This window comes from Anguilla rostrata, chromosome 16, assembly GCF_018555375.3.
Source record: "Anguilla rostrata isolate EN2019 chromosome 16, ASM1855537v3, whole genome shotgun sequence".
In the NCBI taxonomy this organism is placed as follows: Eukaryota; Metazoa; Chordata; class Actinopteri; order Anguilliformes; family Anguillidae; genus Anguilla; species Anguilla rostrata.
Window position 1 is genome coordinate 12,196,203 of NC_057948.1, and position 8,886 is coordinate 12,205,088.

Sequence of the window (8,886 nt, forward strand, 5' to 3'; positions counted from 1 at the left end):
GTGGGCGGGGCAGGCCTGGGGGCCCACACATGGTCGAACCCGAGTGCCAGGGACCACACTCACTCATTGCATCCCGTCAATGTGCAGTCTCTGCTTGTCACCCTGCATGCTGCTGGACACAAAACTCAAAACTTCAATGTTTTAAAGCTATATAAAGTATGTGTGTGTGTGTGTGTGTGTATCCCCTTTTCTTGTGTGTGGTGTACTATATGAATGATAATATGAATGCAGCTTGTGTTGGTAGGTGTTCTGCACGAGTGTATGTCCGTGTGTGAGTGTATACAGTATGTGTGTGTGTGTGTGTGTGTGTGTGACATGGTTGTGTTAACATACGAGTCAAATAAAACAGTAATATTCATCTTTAATGTGATCATTGAATTGCTGAACCACACTCACTTCATGATGTTTTAGCATGGACTGGGTCTGATGAGAGGTTAAAAGCTTTATGTCACCAGAACGTATTGATAATGTAACTTCAGAGATCATTATTTTACTACCAAATGGCAAATTTGTTAAAGAGCAAGGACAATCATGTGTTACAATTGGGCTAATTACCTCAGTACTTTTTTTCTCCATTCTGGCAATTTACTGAGATCACAAAGACGGGGTTTCTTCAGTACGCCGAGCCAAGCATTAGGAATTATGTACTTACTGCCAAAAGGGAATAAGGCTCTGATGAAAGGAATGCAAGCTATATGAATATTGCATATTGGCTTAGAGCTCATGTATTTCTAAGAATGTGTTGCAGATTTTTCATTAAGAACACTTGCAGGCACCCCCCACCCCAACACACACACACACACACACACGTCCACAAACACGCATGCATTCTAATATGCTGGGACTTACAACCATTTTAGGTCTGGCTGTGGTATAATGAATTCTTATGATCAGTGTTTTTATGAATATGTTCGAGGTGTTCAGCGAATGGTCTCTCCGAGCCGATGTAGCTATTTGGGTAATTAAAGTCGTAAATTGTTGGAATACCCGTCATTTTCTGGCTTGATATGATCTGAGAAGATGCCACAAATTATTGCATGCCTGCGTTAGCCAGGCACAGCCATTTCTGCTGGGCTAAATTAATGTGCCTTAAAGAGCTTTTAAAGCTTCTGAAGAGAGGCAAATTAGGAATGTAATGGGGAGGTTTGGGGGGGGGGGGTTACTATGGACATTTTGCTCAGTAAGGTATGGGAGGCTGACATTTTAAAGTGCAGAAGGATTATCTTTTAATAATTCTGCTGTTTTTTTTATTTTTTGTTATTCTTCGATTGTTTCTTTTCTGTGCACCCCTCCAAAAAATGGTTTTAAAACCTCGACTAATCCCTCTCACCCTTTCTGTGTTCTCCTTTTGGCTCTCTGGTTTTAATTGTCTTCTCCTTCAGATTGTTCATATGTATTCCTTTCTTTTTCCTTTTCCTTTCTTTTTTATGTGGGGAGGGGTTGTGGTTGGGACACTGGTCGTGCGGTGAAAATGGTTGGAGTAAAAAAAGGCCATATGCCAGGTATTGGTAGCAGAGTGGGGAGAATTTTCTGCTCTCCACAAAAGAATTGGGAGAGACCATTTGCATAAGGTCAGAGCCGAGCTCCTGATGGAAGTTCTGCAGCATCCCTGTCTCTTAGCAACAGCCCTGCACTCTTGGTGCTTGCGTTAAATTGACTGGTCCTCTCCTTTCTTCCCTTTCAGGGGGAAGCGCACAATAAAATGTCACCCACCAACCTGCGCTTGTCACCCAGAAGGTCAGCGTCACCCCCCCCCCCCCCCTTTTTTCTGTAGCTTTAAACTCCAATTAAAGTATTAGTGTTTTTGTGTGATCTCTGCAAGAAAATAAACTTGTTTTGTTTAGTTGTGGTTTAAACTTTCATGAATGTAAAATACAAAAAATACCAGTTACTTTTTAGGACCTCGATACTAACGTGGGGGGGGGGGGGGGGGGGAGACATACACCAACATTTGCGGAGAGAGATAAGAGGCAAATTGGATGCACCTGTGAAACAATGAGGTTGTTACAGAGCTAATAACGCGGACTGAGACAGAGGGAGCAGCGCGAGGGTCGCTTTCCCCGCCCATTTGGTTGCCGTCGGGTGCGGGGGGGGGGGCAGTTGGGGGGTCTCGGTATGTTCGGAAAATAAGAGCCGTCTCCATAACGGGATCTGGCGACAGAATCCAGATGCCGAAAAAACAGTGTTAATGGAGGGTCAAATTTGGACAATAGTATCCATCACTACGTTCACTGCTTCCCTGTCATCCAAACCATTTCTGACTGCTCTATCAGGCAGAATTGGGAAGTATGATTCAATTACTATCTACGGCACAGCAGCTAGTCCATGTTTACAACACTCACAACACCGTTGGAGCTCGGGGCCTTGCAACCATCTCCTCCCACTTGATTGAGCCTTGCATCCGATGCAATGATGAACCTTAAAAATGCAGTTTGAGTGACGTTTGTAGGCTGTGTATAATTCGTTTTGTAGGCTATAATTCGTGATGGTGAGTGAAACAGTTGTAGGCTATTCGTCTGAACAAAATGGAATTCATGAAGAAAGCGACAGCAATTAAAACTGACAGCAAACTAAACATTGACCATGATAATGATGAGATGAAAAAGTTTTGTAGTTGCACGTATAGACGTTTAGCTAAAACTCTATATCCAGAACCATTAATGGCGTGGGCAGATCGTGTTTAGCGTAGAGAAAGCAACTGAAAAATATTCATAATCCAGACGTCATGTATCAGTTTCATCTCCTCTTCTAACCTTTGTGTTATATTGATTATCTATTACTTGACAAATTACCCTCTGATTTTTTCCTTGGGTTTCAGCGACATTTCCTATTTAGTCAAAATATATTGTCTCCATTCATAAGGCACCGTAGGTTTATCAATAATGCTCCAAACCAGAATATGCTTTGGAGAGCGCTTGCTGCACACTCTCATATAGTAACCTAACTAGTGTCACTACGGGTCATTTCTCCTCGTTGATAATTTAAACAAAGACAATCGAAGCGACTCTTTCAAAAGTTACTATACATGAATATGTGCCTACACGGGTCCTAGTTTAGAGACAGATTTATAATTTTGGATGATGATTCCGTTAAGAAGAGGACATTCACCTTCTAGTCCAAAATCCTATAAAACATATAAAAGTTACATTTAATAATCCGTAATTTCTGAACATATGATCTATTAGCGATCGATATGCTATAATATATATATATATATATATATATATATATATATATAATTAATACTATTCGCTGAAACAAAGCATGTCAGAATACTTCGGATTCTGTGTAGCTAATATGTCTTTGTTTAGTTTTCCTGAAATTCCGTATTTAAGATGCATTGGTTTTATATTATGCTTTTAAAGCACATCCAAAACGTTACCTTTACTTAATGTTATGTTTGTTTTTTGTTTATATAATTGTATGCCAAAAACTATGAATATAAATATATATAGTGTGTCCGACTCCGATGAAATCAAGTTAAAGTTCAATTTTATTTTATTTCTAGTTTCGTATATGTATAGTGACATTTCGGATTGCAATTTGTGATGTCTTTAGTATTGTTGCTTCTACTGCAAAGTACTAAATCGAACGCGATTGACTCTGTTTAGCAAATAAATTAAATAAGCTTTAAACTTTTCTCCATATTTTCTCGTGGAAAGTAATGTAGTAGCCTACATAAATATTAAATTGTAGAAATAGCAAAATTCGCCATTACATAATTAAATTCACTGCATTTTTATTTGTATTAATCATAATAAAAATGATCGATTAGCAATATTTTTGCCTATGATAATGGCGATTATTATCATTATTGTTATTATTATTATTGTTCTTGCTGCTGCTGTTATTGTTCTTAGATGTTAGTAATAACACACGCACACACACACGCACACAAACATGCACACATATATACTTATTTGTGTGTGCGTGTGTGTGTGTGTGTGTAATAAATGCGCACACATTGTCAAATATTTAATCTGGCACTATTTTTATTAAATTTTATCATTTGATTTGATTCTCAATATTCATTGTTTCCCCACAATCAAAAATACATATTTTGTGCTCACTTTAACACCTGTATTTTTATTTTCTGAATGCTTCACATGGGTCCTTGTGGGGCCGCATTTCTGCAAAAATACACACTCGCGCACGCACGCACACACGCACATTTCTACAAATTACACCATTTCTTGATATTATGAATAGCATATACGTTAATATGTATGTCACAGCAATAATGTAATTGTTGGGGATTGCTGATGGCGTCGTAGTTCTGGTTAGCAGTGACAGAGGTTGAAACACTTTTGCCAGCCTGGAAGGAAGACTCGGTGCTCCTGCCTTGTTCTGTCAGATGGTTGAAGTGTCCCCGAACAGCTGTTAGGCTCACTGTTACACCTGCGAAGTTTGTTAGTGTGGAAACTGCTGGAGAGAAAATACCTCTCCCGGTGGCAGGCCGACTGGAGTCGGCACAGTGACCCCTTCAAATTTTAATTAACTGGGAGCAGATGCACAGAAGACAAAGGTTCAATAAAGGACAAATTGGGAACGATGAAAGACCCGAAAGAATGAGGTAAAGAGGTGGAAAACATCAACGCGGCAGTCATTTCGCTCTTTTCAGTCATGCTAAGATTGATGTATGAGGTATACAGTGTAAACCGGGGATATAGAAGAAAATATACACACTGGTATTGGTTGCTGTATGAGCGAAATTTATCTAGAAAACAACTGCATCTTCTAAAGTAGTTACACTTCAAAATTTTCGAATTTTGTGTACATAAAAATGAAATTGATAGGGAAAAGTACCCTCTTTGCATTAAGTGTACTGTGTCTTTGTGAGTGTGAGCAGACTTGTGCTTATGGTCGGCGTAGGGGACCTTATACAAAGTAATATTTTTCGGGGTCGTAATTGCTGTGAGATGGCCTACATTTAAATTTGTTAGCGGCAGGGTATGATCATTGGTTGCTCGTTAGAGATATGCTTGAACATGCTTAATGAAACGAGGCACACGCTGTCATTCTTTTGTAATCCCCTGTGGACTTTCAGTTTGTCGAGCGCGTGTTGTACAGTCCCATTGACACGCGACGGTTGAAGTGTTTGCTACTGCCAGGTGAGAGTCACCTGTCTCGCGAGCCTGACAGCTGGTGACCCACCTAATTGGCCGTTATATTGAAACTGACAACCCCTCTTACTTGCCAACTTTAAACCCACGTTACAGTAGAATTAGTTCTGGAGGAATCATTCGTTCGATATAACATCCGCTTTTCGTATAAGCGTTTGAGAAAATTAAAATGTAGGTGTCACAGATTTATTTTTGTATTATCTTCTCGCATACTGCAAAACCCGATCGTTTTTTTTTCTTTTCTCACCGGGTCTTTTTAAACATAGCCAATGTCGTGTTATTATGCTCTGCTTTTTATTAATTTTCATGGAATGCAATGCATAGTCAATTTATGTTCTCTTTAAGTAGCTTTAAATTATTTTTTAGTTTATTTTATTAGCATCCATGGGATCTCATTTCTTAAATTTGCATGCAATAGCCATATTTCATTTATTTACCAATGAGGTAAATGCAGTCTGTTCCATTAAACATTTTCGAGTATAAAGCATTATTTCATTATGTTTTAAAATAAATGAAATCATACATCATTTTAAGCAGTCATATGTCCTTGAAAAGTTAGTATGGTTTTCTGAGTTTGTTTTGCCGGGAATTATTTGTTAGGTGACCAATCAATAAATAAAAAAATAAAAAAATTAAATAATAATAATAATAATAATAATAATAATAATAATACATAAATAAAAAAACATGATGTCCCCATCTGTATAAATGTAACCGCTGTTACAATTATGCCTCTTCTGAGTTGCTGTAACAAAAAACTTCACACACTATATTGTGTTGAAAACCATTTAGAAAGACCTTAGGCATTTTAAATAGTGTTTAATGTTTGTTAAATAAATTAATTGTACTTATCAACGTGTTTGCATTTTTAAGTTAGTACAGTGTTCAGTGTTAAATGTGTTCAGCTAGGCCTAATTCACTAGCTGCGTTGACATAGCATCATCTTCTGTATGCTTCAAGTGATTCATGGAAAACAACCGCCGCCTGGTCACATGCATTTATATAATAAGTACACACCAGGCTGTCCTGTAGAGTAGGCAGTTTGCTTTGTAAAAGCTTAGGTGCCTGGCTGTTAAGAAACAAACAAAAACAGCTTGCCTTATAGATTTGGATATTACCACAACTCGCTTCACGGTAAGTTATGCAGTTGCTTGTGCGTTAATGTTTACGCACAGCCTATTTTCATAAATAAAGCCCCGTGTTTCATAATATGAGAATGTGGCTGGTCTCATGTTACGTTGGAAATGTGTTTCCTTGATTAGCATTAATAAAACGTACATACCCATCATCGGGCGTGTTTCATTTACAATCATTCCACCCCCCTGTTACAATTATACCGACTATGTCGTATGGATGTAACACTGAACTGATTGTACTTTGGTTTAAATTGTATCCGACTTGATTAAGTTATGGACGTAATTGAAACGGGTTAATGACCGCTGACATGTCAAAGCAGTTTGAAGTAAAATTTCATAGTGCTAGGCTAAATATTTTCTGAGTAAATGACGTCGTCTTTCATGGAGAGGGGTGAAAAAGGCTGCCTTAATATCAAAGGGCGCCTTAAGGGTTACATCTACGGCGCTAACCGATTTACCTTAATAGCAGCTTAATTGACCGTCTCAGACGTTAGGCGTCCTCTTTGAAATACACTGGCTAAAATAACTTGGGTCGAGGACCTGCACCTATTGATTTTCAGCGTGGGTGTGCACGGTAGGAGTGTTTGCTTAGCTTCTATCTGTACCGAACAGAGATATCTTGGGCCACTCAAGCAAACAGCCTTCAAAACATAATCCGACGGAATATCTCGATTCAGTTACAGAGATGAAGAGTGATTGCTCAGAGTGGGGGATCAGATTAAATTCCTCGATTGCGATATGGTCGATTTTATTTATTTATTTATTTATTTATTTATTTATTTATTTATTTATTTATTTATTTATTTATTTATTTATTTATTTATTTATTTATTGTCAGAACTCTGTAAGTTCTGACAGTAATGATCCCAACCGCTCTATCTGAGAGCACTGATTACATCAAAGAATTCCCTACCTATCATTTCGAGCTCTGGGCTTCTCTGGTTTGTCCTCTAAACATCTAGAGCATGTCCATTCCACTTGTCATTTTCTTCCCTGCCTACCCGGTGTCTCTCGGCAGTCTGTCATAACCTGTAATAAAATGGCCTTTTTTGTCAGGAGGTAAAGTCCAGAGGGCATCAGATCTATTTCCACCTGTCAGAAGAAGACGATGCGGGACAACCTTTGGCGTCGGTCTGCTTTCGCTTGACAGAAGTTAACCGTTTCAGCACGCGGACCTGGGAGTTCGGGGGACCACAACACTGTTACAGGCCTACCCCATAAACTTCAGCGCCGTTAAAGACGGCGCCTGTTAAAATGTCCTTCGCGTGTCTGCACGTGGCTCACAGTGGTATCTTGATTTTTTTCAGGTGGACTGGTGTGATACCACAGATTGACAATGACCGCTCTGCATGATGTATGCGTGTTAAGTTTCTGTTTTCCTGATTTCCCCCCCTCATCTTCTTGCCCTGCCCCTATCCTGCAGAGATTTGGAGAGCTCTAAACTGTTCCGCGCGCAAATCCGCTGAAGATGAAATCGCCGTGCTGTGCCGCGTGTGCTCCGCGAGACTGGCTGTACCCTTTGCACTTCAGGAAGAAACCATCTCATCATTACTGTAAACCCCTGCGGCTATTTCCCGCCCACCAATTTGAGCTCGAATACATCATTTTATGTCTTTCCTTCTGTCCTGTTCCAGTTCTCTTTTTCATACACACACACACACACACACACATATGAGAGAAGAACAAGAACATAAAATGAACAATAAACACAAAGAAGAAAAAAAGTGCCTGGCGTGGTGCTTGGTTATTATTTGTCATAGCTGTAGTAGTTGTGTTAATAGCATTTGTAACATTTCTTCCCATAGTTAATTCATACCGTCAATAAATTCCATTCCTCACACTGTTTCATGGCTCTTGGCACCTTTGTTCTTTTTTTTCATTTAAAGTTGGCCTAGATCGTATGATAAACCATATGATATTTATATTACATTGCATTATTTATATCATTGAGCATTGTTGGTTGCTTTGTTTTTTTTGTTGAGAAGAAGGCATGTGTAGAGACCACCGATTAGTTCTGAACCTGACACATACTTCTGCAGGTGGTCACTTAATTCCAGGTGGTCACATCTCTCCTGCGCGCTTGTTTTGATGTGCGAAGGACTGTAGCCGAGAGACCGCCGCCACCCCTGCGTCTGGCGCGGCGGCCCGTCGCGCGACCTCCGGTCGAAAGGACCCCGCGCGTCCCCGGGGGGACGTGCGTGCAGCGCGTGCCGCCCAGGACAGAACCTGCGCACCGTGCTGCTTTGCGTTATTCTACATGCTGTCTCCGGCAGACGCAGCATGTTTCAGGAAGGCTGGAGAACACTCCGGTTAGACTGCCATTTGGTTGCGAGATAGCGTTATAATGAGAGCAATCCCCAAAGAGTCTTTGAGCATATGTATTGTTCCAAACAAGCTCTGTCAAAGCCACAGAAGAAGAAAAAAAATCATTCCAGGAATGTAGCAAACAAACTTAGTTACTGGAAACATTCCCTAACGGTTATCGTTAAGTCATGACAAAACATCAGGCAGGATGGGTTTTTAATTGTTTGCTGAGCCGGTGTAAATCTCCAGTTCGAACCTATGGCCTTTGTGCCACCAGACTGCTACACCTGGTCCCTCTCCTATTTTTCTATGAGAGAGTCACT

At 39.9% G+C, this 8,886-nt stretch overlaps 1 long non-coding RNA gene across 1 annotated transcript; it reads left to right on the top strand.

Moving 5' to 3' along the window:
• Positions 1 to 4,227: 4,227 nt before the first annotated feature.
• On the top strand, positions 4,228 to 8,102 carry LOC135242258 (uncharacterized). The gene is made up of 2 exons (XR_010326291.1): positions 4,228 to 4,573; positions 7,683 to 8,102. It is a non-coding gene; the product is annotated as an uncharacterized LOC135242258 (long non-coding RNA).
• The last annotated feature ends 784 nt before the right edge of the window (positions 8,103 to 8,886 follow it).